This window comes from Lathyrus oleraceus, chromosome 6, assembly GCF_024323335.1.
Source record: "Lathyrus oleraceus cultivar Zhongwan6 chromosome 6, CAAS_Psat_ZW6_1.0, whole genome shotgun sequence".
Lineage (NCBI taxonomy): Eukaryota > Viridiplantae > Streptophyta > Magnoliopsida > Fabales > Fabaceae > Lathyrus > Lathyrus oleraceus.
In genome coordinates, this window is record NC_066584.1 from 328,911,543 (window position 1) to 328,926,260 (window position 14,718).

A 14,718-nucleotide genomic window follows, 5' to 3' on the forward strand; every position below is an offset into this window, starting at 1 on the left:
TGCATTAAGAGATCCTAATTGGAAAATGGCCATGAAAGACGAATATTATGCTCTTATTGAAAATAAGATGTGGGAATTAGTTCCTCGTCCCTCTAATGCTAATGTTATTCGAAGTTTGTGGATTTTCAGGCACAAGAAGAAATCTGATGGGTCTTTTGAGCGATACAAAGCTCGTCTTGTAGGTAATGGTGCAAATCAACAATCAGGTGTCGATTATGGTGAAACCTTCAGCCCTGTCGTCAAACCGGCCACTATTCGCATGGTACTTAGCATTGCAATATCCAAATCATGGTGTCTCCACCAACTAGATGTCAAAAATGCCTTTTTGCACGGAAATCTGGATGAAACAGTGTATATGCACCAGCCTCCTGGATTCCGCGATCCACAATATCCCGAGCACGTTTGTCTACTCAAAAAGTCTCTCTATGGTCTAAAACAAGCACCTCGTGCCTGGTACCAAAGATTCACTGATTATGTTGCCACATTGGGTTTCTCTCACAGCATCTCTGATCATTCCTTATTCGTTTTTCATCGCGGTATTGATACTGCTTATATCCTTCTATATGTGGATGACATAATTCTCACTACTTCGTCTGATGCTCCTCGTGACTCTATTATGTCTAAACTTAGTTCTAAATTCGCCATGAAGGATTTGGGTTCTCTAAGTTATTTTCTGAGAATATCTGTCACCAAACATACAGGTAGTCTTTTCTTTTCTCAAAGAAAATATGCAGAGGAAATTATAGAACGAGCAGGCATGTCCTCTTGCAAACCATCACCCACTCCAATCGACACCAAGGCAAAACTCAGTGGCTCTTCTGGGAATCCATATCATGACCCAACTGAATATCGGAGTCTTGCAGGAGCATTGCAGTATTTAACCTTCACAAGACCCGATATCTCTTATGCAGTACAACAGGTATGCCTATTCATGCATGACCCAAAAACACAACATATGTCAGCATTGAAGCGTATAATTCGGTATATTCACGGCACTATTGATTTCGGCCTTCACTTGCATCCCTCCTCTGTCAGCAAATTGGTTTCTTACACTGATGCAGATTGGACTGGTTGCCCAGACACCAGGCGATCCACCTCTGGTTACTGTGTCTATCTTGGTGACAATTTAATATCATGGTCTGCCAAACGCCAGCACACCCTCTCTCGGTCCAGTGTCGAAGCCGAGTACCGTGGAGTCGCCAATGTAGTATCTGAATCTTGTTGGATTAGAAACTTACTGTTGGAACTACATTGCCCAGTCACAACAGCCATTATAGTCTATTGTGACAATGTGAGTGTTGTCTATCTCCAGTTCAACATCAGCGTACCGAACACATCGAGATGGATATACATTTTGTGCGTGAAAAAGTCGCCCGCGGCCAAGTACGGGTCTTACATGTCCCTTCACGTTACCAAATCGCTGACATCTTCACCAAAGGACTTCCGTTGCAACTCTTTGATGATTTTCGTGATAGTCTCAACATTCGTCAGCCTCCCGTTTCGACTACGGGGGTGTATTAGAATATCATTGTTATTATTAGGATATCATTGTTATTATTAGAATATTATTGTTATTAAATAGTCTTGATTGTATAGCAAACAGACAGAGAGAAAAACTGATTGTATATATATCATTGAAAATCAATAGAAAGGTCAGGCCTATCATTCCAATAATAACATTGTATTCACAGAATTTTGCAGTTGCAAAATGAATGAAGAAGTTTTCCACAGGTTGTGGATAGAGAGAAACTCTGCAGAAAATATTATTTTTTTCCATCGTTCTTTCTTTTCTTTCTCAATTGTTCTTTTCATTATCATTGTGTAAGTGATGACAATCTTATTCGTCAAGATTAATAGAAATTCTCCACGTAGATTTCCAACACTATTCACATTTTTTTTCATATAACTCCACATAGACCGAAGAGTCAATAAATACATCGGAAGCATAAAAACAGCACTATAAAACTCTCTCTGTCCTTCTTTACTTTCTGAAGACTAACTTTTACATTCCTCCCCTTCACTTTTCTTGTTCTAGTGCAGCACAGGACATGACACTAAAAACTATAAAGTTGGATTTTCCTTTTCTCCTTTTGTACAACAATTATGTCCCTATAAACAGATTGATATGGGATGGCATATCATGATGACACTATAAAACAGGCCACTATTTCACTGCCCCTCTAATGATGAAAAATTAAAACCCCTACCATTTCTCTTTACATCTAAATTTTAGATATATACAAAAATTGTTAAGGCAGCGGAGAAATAAAATAGGAAGCTTATCCCAGGCCTTGGAGCAGCTATCTCACTTGTCATTTCCATTTCTTCTTTTAGAAGCAATTGAACTTGAATGCTTTAACGTAGGTGGTTTCCTTGGCGATGATGGAATGAACGACGGGAGCATACTCCTTATTCACATTGAAAAGTTATATGAAATAAAATACAAGTTAGTTAGTTAGTTAATAATTTATAATAATGAATTTAGTTTTAATACAATGTCAAACTAAAAACTGTTTATAAATCACAATCACTTATAAGTGTGACTTTAGAAGTAGTTATGATTTAAAGTCAAGCCTTTTTAATGATATGGCGATTACGATTAATTGAGAGTACAAAAAAAACTTTACACTGATTGTGTATATGAATTCAATGCTAATAATATGATCCTTGAAAAGAACACACTGCTAATAATATGATCCTTGAAAAGAACACACGCAGCACGAAATGCAGCAAATAATACCTGGTTTCTAAGTTCTTTGTTTGTTTGCGATGAACTGATTTCTTCGGTCTAGACACTAACACACTGGAAATGGCAGTTGTTTTGGATGAATGAGCTTGCCAACTCATGTCTGATTCTGAACATTCACTAGTTGCTAACTCAAGCTCATCAAAGTCATTTGTGGGTGTGGTGGCCACCTCCATACATATTTTTGAAGGGTCTAAAAGATATGAGGGACTTAACAATGGAGAATGCTTGCTTTCTATTTCTGACTGTCCCGTGAGGCTATCATCATCCGTATTCATACTTCTACAAGAAACTGATTCCCTGTCATCCTCATTTACATTTACCCCAGCATGTGAATGTGGCCGTGTAGGTAAATTCCTATATATGTGTTCAGGATCAAGGCTTAGTCTTTTCAGCTTGGATGCAGCCATTTTAGGGTCCTACAGAACCAAATCATTTTTATGAATATGTGTTACTATTGACATGTGAGCTGTTGGAGATTAGAAACTATGTATTAAGAGATCATTCTATTGTATATTATACTTCTAAGATATTTAGCATTAGTAGTAGTGAATTTCAAATTTTAGATATGTTTAAATCAACTTGTAATCATATTATTGAGGACAATTTTTTGAAAGAAAAGAAAATACATATTTTCTCTTTAAAAGTTAGCTAAACCAAATCTTCAATAAATGAATTTTTTAAAGTCATGTTTAATTATGTTACCTCAATGCTATTGGAATCATTTATTGGTAACTTAGGACCTCCAGAAGTCCAATTAGTTGGTACAACAAAAGGCAATTGAGATGTTGACCTTGTCATGTCGGTGATGCTATTTGCAGGCTGTTTAAAGTTTTCCAACTTTCCCCCATCCTTCATCCTTGCTAATGTTGCCTTTAGACTAGCAATCTGGCAAAGAAGACGGTAGAAACAATCAATGGCGAAAGTGAACAATTTGAAGGTATAGAGACTCGCGATTGAATTCAGAAAAAAGAAGGTAAGAAGAAAGAACCTGTTCTTTCAGCACCTTCACTTCGCTGCTATCTTTATTAACTCGTGCGGCACCTAGTTCTACAGTGGAGACCCTTTCAGCAAACTTAAGTGTACTAATAGTTTCTCCAAGAGCTTCAGGCTCCGGGCTAATATGAACAAACATGAGTGTCTTTGCTTGGCCTCCTGATAAGTATATGCAAATACATAGACAGAATTCAGTTACATAATAGGTAACATAAGAAACAATACCAAAAGAAAGGATACGAACATACCAAGAGAGTCCTGAAGCAACTGAGTAAGTTTACTGTTTCGGTAAGGAACGTGTGATTGCTTTTGGGCAAGGGAAGCAATTACATCTCCTAAAGCGGAAAGAGACTTGTTAATATGTTGAGCCTCCTTTAGCCTATCTCCTATGACCTCAGATTTATCAACCCTCTCACTTCCTGCCAAATCAACTAGGTGGATACATCCACGTAGACTATTTCCTGATCTAAGCTCTCTTCCTTGAACATGAACTGTCAAGCAGCTGCAATTAGCACATCACAAGCTAGTACCGATTAATCAATATTATGGGGAAACGTACATGATAAACAAGATACCAAAATATGTCATAGTCTAGCGCATTGAGATACTAGTTTATCTATTAAATGATATACATAACAAGGGAAAAAGTACAAGGTTTAAAATTTGAGCTTAATGAACATGCACAAAGGATCAATCGCATTTCACCAAACATCACAACAAATATCAATATCTGTATAGTTGTTAGACTGTTAAGATTTCGAAGAGTTAACTGAGACTATTTTTCTTTTGATTTGTTTTGGTACAGCTAGAAAAGCCTCACTGCTTAGCTTGATTAAGAAAACAAATTAGTGCTGTAAGTTGAAGAATTTAAGAGATGAACTTGATCTGCACACACCTATGAGAACGACTACTCCGAGTGTTCATCGCAGTAGCACCAACTGCCCGATTCTTTTGTCCCAAGTTCATCAAATTTAAGACATCGGCTATGGATGCAACAGGAACAAGGCTTGCGTCTGGCACATTAATACCATTATGGGAGCTGTTGCGAATTTCTAATGTATGCAAGTGTTAATGGATCACAGACAGTAGCTAGAGAATCATTAATTTAAAAAAATTAGTTAGTAGTGTTAATAAATTAACAAAAAGGATATCTTTTGTTAGAAGCATCGGTCATTAGCAGGTCTCTCACTTGCTCATTGTATATCTCAAGCATTTGGACAGAGATATCATAATGAATTGTGTCTTTCCGTTGTTCTGAAAGATTGAAAAGATCCCTCAAAGCGCGGTAGTTGACACCAACTGTTTCCTCGGTAATATTGTCTGGTCCAGACTACATCAACAAATAAGATGCACTAAAGGAGTTATAACAATTCGTACAATTTAGAAAGTGAAAACAGGGAGGGGGCAGCATTATTGTCTGATTCTCTTAGTCTTACCATTGTGTGTGTTTTTCCTGAGCCTGTCTGCCCATAGGCAAATATACAAACATTGAATCCATCCAAAACTGAACGAATCAGAGGTTGTGTATCTGAGAAAACCTTCCCTGCATGTAAAAACATCTATAACATGAGAGAAGTGTAAGCGTCAAACTCCACTGGAATTATATATGTTCTTATGCATAGACTTAAGAATGGCAAAAACATCTATAACATAGTAAATTGTGGGTCATTTTAGTCTCTATGTAGAATATTTGGCAACACAAAGTAACCTTTGGATTAAAAGGACAACAGAACCTACCTTGAGTTGCAGAAGGACCAAACACTTTGTTAAAAGTAAATATCTTCTTCACCCCTTTTCCATTCTTAGAAGGCATTATGAGTGAAATACTTTCTTCTTCTACATTACCGACAATGCCACAATTGTTTGGTTGCCCTTCTAAGGGGCGAACTCTACAGTACACCCTGATATTACCTACAAACATGTAAAAAAAATTTTACTATTTAGTCTCATTCAGAAAACTGAGAAGGAAAGTAATTATCAGACATTAATAATAAATTGAGTTTCACCTTTCAAGTCCTGCATCTGATTGTATAACTTGCGGTTTTCTTCTAGAACTTTCTGATATCCTGAAGCAGCAGAATCTATGTTATTCAGATGCCTAGCTAGATAGACAAAATCCTCCATGTATTTTTTATGTAGACAGTGCATTCCTTCTTTTGTTTGATGAACAATCATTTTCAATTCCTGAAGATTGTCAATATCAAATTCGTTACTTAATCTTTTACATTCCGGAATTAATCTAGCTCTAGTAAGGTCCTTATACACCATCATTTCATCCCACACTCATGCAGTATACAACTTGAGTTACTGCATATATTGCTTTACGTGCACGAGTTACCTGGATGTTTTCATTTTGCCTTTGAATTATGATTTGGCAGTTTTGATACTTCAAAAGTTGGCTACTTGATTCTTCACTGCCATTGTACTTCACGCCATCATTTTGCTTTTGTTTGAGCTCTACATCATCATTTTCTTCCATCTTAAATAATGTATGAGACAAAAAGTTAAGTCAAGTTGTTGCACCATAATACTAAGCAATTAATGAACACGTTGGCTTGCAGAAATGGTGATTTGTGAAACAAATTATTTTGAAAAGTCTCTTTTGAAATTTAAATTTTACCTCTTCATCACCATCAGCAGATTTTAAATTTGAATTCAATACTTTAGATGGTTCCTTATCTTCTCGGGGTGTTTTAGACTGCCATCATAAAAATTGTCATGAAATTTAGTAAGACATATAGATCAAATTTTGGGTGTGTATGTATGTGAATGCATGCAAAACACACCCACAGGGGAATTTTATTTTAAACAGTTTCACTGATATGAGGTTGGAACACACTGTTTGTTGTTGTATGGTGAGCACGCGACTTTCAAACTCCTCCATGACTTTACTAAGCAGAGATTCCATTATCTGACAAAAGACATTAGTTAACTCTTTAGTGAAAAGCAAATTCTAAAAAGTCTCTTCCAAGAGGTGCTATGCAACATATATACAGTGTAGTTGATAATAAGCAATAATCCTTACAATTGGAATTTCTTCTTGCTTCTTATCATGCAAAATTTCACGAACTAGTGAATACACGGAAGGAATAGAACTCTGCACATATCAATTCAAAAAGTTATTCAGATAGATATGAACATATGGTACACTCATTGACAAAAATGTTTTAAAAACCCAATCCCACATTGAACCAATAAGACTTCCGAGTCATTGTTCAAATAGACTGTCAGGTCACTGTTCAACTAGTTCAACCATCTGATTCGGTTTGATCATCAAAAAATTGCTAGTCTAAAAAAAACCAAAAATGATCACTAACTAATTACCCCTTCACTGTGATCATGCAGTACAGCATCAATGTTTGAAGAGTGATCACCCAGCCAACTATCTTTGTCGCCTATTGACTTAGCCCTTGAGAAATACCTCGTAAATGGTTCTGAGCGTTTCCTCACAACTGGTTTCTCAGAGCTAGGTGGTTTTGGATTCCCACCATATTTCCACAATCCATTTTTACCTCCCATTTCCCATTCACTATACGATTTAAGAGCTAAAACACAATTCACTATCCTTGAGGATTGCCCTCCCTGAAAAAAGAAATAAAATATGTTAAAGCAGAATAGAGTTACATCACAATAACGATAATAATGTTGCATTGATTTCAAAGTACCAAAATTTCATGAACTCTATCGCACATAAGCTATAACAGCGCACCTCCTCCAAATCAGAAGCTTCAAATGTTGGAAGCCCCATCTCCTCCACAGTTACTAGAAAGTTCCTTACATTTTCAAAGTATTGATAAACAGATAATGCTGCCCCATCAGGAATATCATCAATGTCACTTGGGGCTTCAACTACCTAACAATTCATACACAATGATTGTTACACAAACCAATGATTACGATAATCTAAAGCACCAACAAACACACAGATACCAGACACAAGAAGAAATCGAAACTATATGTGTCGAACACCAGTCATGTTATTAATCTGAATTGCAGGTGCTACATTGACAATAACTAACAAGAATCAATATCATATATCTACATAATATTCATATATACAGTAGTTAAAATTAAAGGGGAGGTAAAATCGTAAATCGGGATTCTAACTCCCATGCTGGTATATACCTTGGGAACAGCTCCAGGTTGAATTTTGTTGAGAGCATTGCAAAGGATAATGCCACTACGCAATGCAATTCTGAAATCTTGTTCAGAAGGTTCATCCACCATGTCTTTTCCTCCAACATTTCCAACTGTATTTCGCAGCCACGTAGCTGCTTCATTCCTTCTTGACGCTACAATTCAACACCACACACACATAAAGTACTATCTATGTTACTAAGAACGGAATTGAATGAAAACATCGCAAAAGAATCGAAGAACGAAGAAATGCGATACTTACAAGCTTCTTGAGCTTTTCTTGTAGCCAAATTGATATCGCTTAAACTACTTCCATGTTTTTGAATAACGTCTTCAACAACGGATACAATTGAGAAAGGAAAAGCTGGCTCTGTCGCCATTACTCGGCGTCAACAAATCAACGCTTTCGAAAAACGAAAATTCAAACCGATTTATGATTAATTCAGATCCAATGCTGAACATGAGAAAATAATTCAAGATTAAAAAACGATTAAGTCTTGGGAAGAATTAATGAAACACCGTTCGTGATAATTCTTCTTAGCAAGAAAAGAGAAATATTATTTTGTAACTAAATGCTCATGAGAATGAGAAAAATAGTAATGAAAATGCAGACATTGGATTCTGAGAGAGCCTTTCTTTCTCTGTGAAAGAAGGAGAAAGAAAGGCGAGGAATTGGAGAAAGCGAAGAGAAAGAAAATGGTTTTTGAATTTTTTTTCTTTCTCTCTCGGTTTCCCTCGGTTATTTTTTTTCCCTCTAGTTTTTGTTGTTTCTAATATTGACGTGAAAGAGCTGCACCGAACCTGCTTCCGAGCCTTTCGCCAACTCGCTCGGTGGTTTATATTTAAAACACTTCATATTTAAATTGTAAATATTGTGTATCAAAATCTATAATTACTTGGACCTTTTTCCCTCTTTTATTACAAAAAAATGATAATTTCACCACACAAAAAAAACGAAACTGTGAGTTATAATTTGTAATTTAATTTATAGGAGAGTCTAAAATTGTTAATCAATCACCATCATATATATATATATATATATATATATATATATATATATATATATATATATATATATATATATATATATATATATATATATATATATATAAATAACAAGATAAAAAAGGTAAAAAAAATTTACTATCACATCTCTACTAAATCCTTTATATATAGTTGTATTCAGTAAAATTAAATTATGAACTAACTTATAGTTGAAAAGTTGAATGGTAGCTAAAAAAACATGCTTATAGCTTGTAATCAATCGTTGAGTTATAGCTGAAAAACTAATTTATAAAAATCTAAATATTTAAATATTTAATAGATTTAACTGTTATTAATCTAAATTTAATTTCTATTTTATGTATAGAAATCATAAAAAAGGAAAGTCAATTTTTTTCTGTCCATATGAATCAAACTTTTTATTTATCATAATCAACCTTTTTTTATATAGAAGAATTGACCTTTTTTATTTATCAATAATGTTTACATTCGTGTAAATGCAAGTATTTAATTAACTTGGTTGCATAGTCATGGATTATTAGTGCTTATTAATGACAGCAGTGTTAAAACTTGTGTTCACACACTAAAATACAAACTCAATATTTGCTGAGAGATGAAATCATTAGTTTTTATTATTCAAAGAAAAGTTTGGCTTAAATAGCCTTTACAAAATGAAAAGTAAGGTTACCCACTAACAGAATTATAAGAACCTCAATAATAGGTTTCTTTATTGACTAAACTGAGAGAAAATAGCAACTATTAATTAAAACTAATTTTCCTGAAGAATAGGTCCATCAAGAATAAGTCCATCAATCCCTCCTTTAAGCTGAATACAGTAGATAAATCAGCTTACTTCTATTGCAGACATCAGCCCCAGCATCTCTCGTAGCTTGATAAATTGTTCTTTCTTCAATGGCTTTGTCATAATATCTGCAATTTGCTTCTGCGTATTACAGTACTTCAATTTCACAGTTCCTTCATTCCCCAAGTCTCTCAAAAAATGAAACTTCACATCTATGTGTTTACTCTTGCCATGGAACACAGAATGCTTTGCCAATTGTATTGTTGAACTGTTATCACAGTACATTATGCTGCCTTCTTCTCCTTTATGCCCAAGTTTTTCGAGTAACCTCGTAAGCCAAATGTATTGACATGCGCAAGAAGCCGCGGCAATGTACTCAGCTTCGGTGGTAGATAATGTAACCACCGGTTGTTTCTTTGATGCCCAAGAAACAGCACCTCCTGCAAGAAGAAATACAAAACCAGAAGTACTTTTCCTGTCATTAAGATCTCCTGCAAAGTCGTTGTCCGTGTATGCCACCAATTCTGTGATGCTTTCTCCTTTGTAAAGAATTCCCATTTCAATTGTGCCATTGATGTATCTTAATATCCTCTTTGCTGCACACCAATGCTCCTCAGTTGGAGATGACATATATCTGCTAATCAAACTCACACCAAACATAATGTCTGGTCTTGTTGCTGTCAAGTACATCAAGCTTCCAACAACTTGCTTGAACATGGTTGAATCGATCTTGGTTCCCTTCTCATCCTTGGAAAGCCTTGTTCCTGGCACAATAGGATTTCCAACTGGTTTGCTATCAGACATGCCAAACCTTGCCAACACTTCTCTCGCATACTTTCTTTGACACATGAATATTCCCTTTGAATTCTATATAATTTCCATGCCAAGGAAATAGCTCATCTTTCCCAAATCAGACATGTCAAATTCATGCATCATTGACATCTTAAATTCCTCACAAATACTGTTATTATTCCCGGTATAAATCAAGTCATCAACGTAAAGACTGACAATTAGGATTTTACCTCCCTCCTTTTCTTTTGTAAAGAGCGTATGTTCGGAAGCACACCTTTTGAAGCCCTCTCGAACGAAGTAGGATTCTATGCGACTGTACCAAGCTCGCGGAGCCTGTTTTAGTCCGTATAAAGCTTTATTTAGCTTATATACCTTTTCTTCTTCTCCCTTCTTCTCAAAGCCAGTAGGTTGTTGTACATACACCACTTCCTTAAGTTCTCCTTGAAGGAATGCACTTTTGACATCTAACTGGTATACTTCCCATTTGTTTTGAGCTGCAGTTGCCAGGATAAGTCTTATTGTGTCAAGACGAGCCACCGGAGCAAACACCTCTGTGTAGTCAATCCCATATTGTTGCGCATATCCTTTGGCCACCAACCTAGCTTTGTGCTTCTCTACATTACCATGCTCGTTAAGCTTGGTTTTAAAAACCCATTTAACTCCAATAGCTTTGACTCCACTCGGCAAGGTTGTGAGTTCCCACGTGCCATTTTTCTCTATCGAATCAATCTCTTTAGCCATCGCATCTCTCCATTTTTCCTCTTTCGCAGCTTCATTGTATGTGACTGGATCTTCTGTTATCATCATCATTGCTTCTTCTTCCTCCTCTAAAAGTCCTTCTCCGGTTGTGTATTCTGACATCCATGCAAGAGCTCTTCGAGATCTACCTTTAGGCGAGTTTGGTTCGCTTCCACCTGATGAGGTTGTGGAGGAGTTTCCTCCTGTTTGTGAGATTGGGTTACTTGTGTTGTTAGAATCAGAGTCTTCTTCTAACTCTAACTCTTTGTTAGCATCTGAATTTTTATCTTCCCAGTCCAGTACCTCTGATTGCACTTCTTCTTTGCTTTGTTCCCACTTCCAGCATTCATTTTCCTCAAATTTTACATCTCTGCTGATTGTTATTTTCTTGGTAATAGGATCAAAGAGTTTGTATGCTTTGGACTCCTTGCTCATACCAAGAAAAATGTGTGCTTTACTTTTGTCATCTAGCTTTATTCGTTTCTGATCTGGAACATGTACATGAGCAAGACATCTGAATATTCGAAAATGATCCACTCTTGGTTTGCAGCCAGTCCATGCTTCTTGTGGAGTCATGTTTTCAAGAGCTGTTGTTGGACATCTATTAAGAATGTGAATCGACCAATTTGCCGCTTCAGCCCAGAATTCCTTCGGCATTTGTTTCTCAGACAACATGGAGCGCACCATATTCATGATCGTCCGGTTCTTTCGCTCGGCAACACCATTTTGTTGGGGAGTGTATGATGCCGTTAGTTGTCGAGTGATCCCATGAGTGCTGCAAAAGTCTGTAAACTCCTTTAAGTTATACTCGCCTCCTCTATCCGTTCTTAAACACTTGATGCTTGTTCCAGCCTCCTTTTCAGCCCATGTTTTGAATCCTTTGAAAGCCTCCAATGCTTCTGATTTCTGATTCAAAAAATATATCCAAGTTTTACGTGTAAAGTCATCAATAAAACTTAGGATATACCTCTTATTGCTGTTGGAAATTGGGCTAACAGGACCACAAATGTCTGAGTGAACAAGCTGCAATTTGTGTGTTGCTCTCCAGAGATTTCTTTTAGGAATGGGATCTCGGTGCTGCTTCCCTACGAGACAATGTGTGCACAACTTTTGTCGAGTTTTCACAGTAGGCAGCCCTTCAACCATTCCTCGATATGCAAGAGTTCTGAGTCCCTTGTAGTTGAGATGTCCAAACCGTGAATGCCATAGTCGTGATTCATCATCAGCCTGAACTTGCATACATTTAGGTAGAGTTGACACCATCTTTGCCAAGAAATAGAACATTCTATTTCCACTCATATCTGAATGCATGATTAGTCCTCTACTAGGATGAAACACCTTGCAGGTGCTATTTTGAATCAATACAGTGAGCCCCTTTTCTTGTAACTGCCCAATACTTAACAAATTATTCTTTAGTTCAGGAATATAATAAACATTGGTAATTACCTGAACGATGCCATTTACACATAACCGCACACTTCCTATTCCCGTCACTGCAATACGGCTGTCATTTCTCAATTTCACTGTTTGCTTGAAGCCCTCATTCAAGTCTGTAAACCACTCCTTATTTCCACTCATGTGATTGCTACATCCAGAGTCCAAGAACCATATTTCTTCTCTTGTCGCTTTCTTTTCTTCAACGTATGCCATGAGTAACAGCTCATCTTCATGCTCTAATTCAGCAAAGTTGGCCCTTCTTTCCCAATCTGGACATTCGTACTGGAAGTGTCCCTTTTTGTGACACTTGAAGCACTCTATTGCTGCTTTGTAAGCTGGTGATGGTCCCCCTCGACCCCGTCCTCGATATCCTCCAAACGTGCTTCTGCCTCTTCCTCTTCCGCTTCTCTCCTCTTGAGTCACGTTAAGCACCTGCTCTTCTTCATTGATCCTTCTTCGGAACTTTTGTTCATGGACAATGAGTGAACTTTGAAGTTCATCGACTGAGAGGCAATTTATGTCATTTGATTCCTCTATCGAGACAACTATGTAATTAAACCTCTCGGTGAGAGTTCGCAGAATTTTCTCCACAATTTGAATGTCTTGCATTGCCTCTCCATTGTTGCGCATGTTGTTTGCCACCGTCATTACTCTGGAAAAATATTCGACGATGGTTTCTCCTTCTTTCATTTCCAGAATTTCAAATTCTCTTCTGAGAGCTTGCAATTGGGCTCTTTGCACCCTCTTACTTCCTTGATATTTCCTTCTCATTGATTCCCACAGTTGTGCAGATGTGTCTTTCTGCAGGATTGTCTTCAGAATGCTCTTATCTATGGCTGCAAATAGATAATTTTTGACTTTCAGATCTTTTAGTTTCAGATCTGCTCTTGCCTTCTTCTCCGCATCATCCTCCACTGCATCTGCGCCCAACTCGACGTATCCTGGATCAATGAGATGCCACCACTCCTTAGAACGAAGTAAATTCTCCATCAGCCTACTCCAATGATCGTAATCCCCATCAAACTTAGGAATACTCAACAAGTTTTGTCCTTCATTCGACATTTTTCTCACTCTCTGGATCAGGCCTCGTGGTGAGGCTCTGATACCACTTGTTGGATCAAGCGCTTACCACTGCGCTAAAAGCAATTGCTTTTAGTGAGGGTGCAACTTTATTTCCTTATAGTATGAGCCCTCAGGGGCTGCACCTAAAGCGAGGTTTGTAAGCTCCCTCTAAGCGTCATGGGTTGGGATGTTAAGCCCATTCGAATCCCTAAGGGTGACGCTGAATTTATTTATCCAACAATCTCCCCCCCAGTGTCAGCCGGGGGGATTCGAACCCATGATCAAGCTCTGATACCACTTGTTAAAACTTGTGTTCACACACTAAAATACAAACTCAATATTTGCTGAGAGATGAAATCACTAGTTTTTATTATTCAAAGAAAAGTTTGGCTTAAATAGCCTTTACAAAATGAAAAGTAACGTTACCCATTAACAGAATTATAAGGACCTGAATAATAGGTTTCTTTATTGACTAAACTGAGAGAAAATAGCAACTATTAATTAAAACTAATTTTCCTGAAGAATAGGTCCATTAAGAATAAGTCCATCAGGCAGCTTCACATTAGAATGTTTGGATTGATGCATAAAGAAGCTCAGAGTAACAAAACCCTTGACATTCAAGTGGGCACTGATGAGTGCTAATAAAATCGCTAATGATAGTCTCTTTACCCAGGTAATCAATCACTCATCTTTTCTAAGAGATAATAATCATGAGGAAGATAGGTCTCTTACCCAGGTCCTTCACATGTTTTAAATTCAATTAGTTAGCCTTAGTAAATCTTAAGTGTAGAAGCTTTCATTCTATGCTCAGCAGCAAGGGGAAAATACCCATCATGCAAAGATAATACATTAGTTGCGTTGTACTTATAATTTTCTCACATACCAGACATGAAATTTTCATCTCTTGAAACTTCTAGTATGTTTATTTTGTACAAGACAGAAGCATAAGGCAAACATAAGTTATGGCGGGAATGGAACTTTATCTATTTCTTTAAGCCTTACGATC

At 36.9% G+C, this 14,718-nt stretch overlaps 1 pseudogene; it reads right to left on the reverse strand.

Moving 5' to 3' along the window:
- Positions 1-1,885: 1,885 nt before the first annotated feature.
- Positions 1,886-8,680, reverse strand: LOC127096851 (kinesin-like protein KIN-14G; annotated as a pseudogene).
- Positions 8,681-14,718: the final 6,038 nt, after the last annotated feature.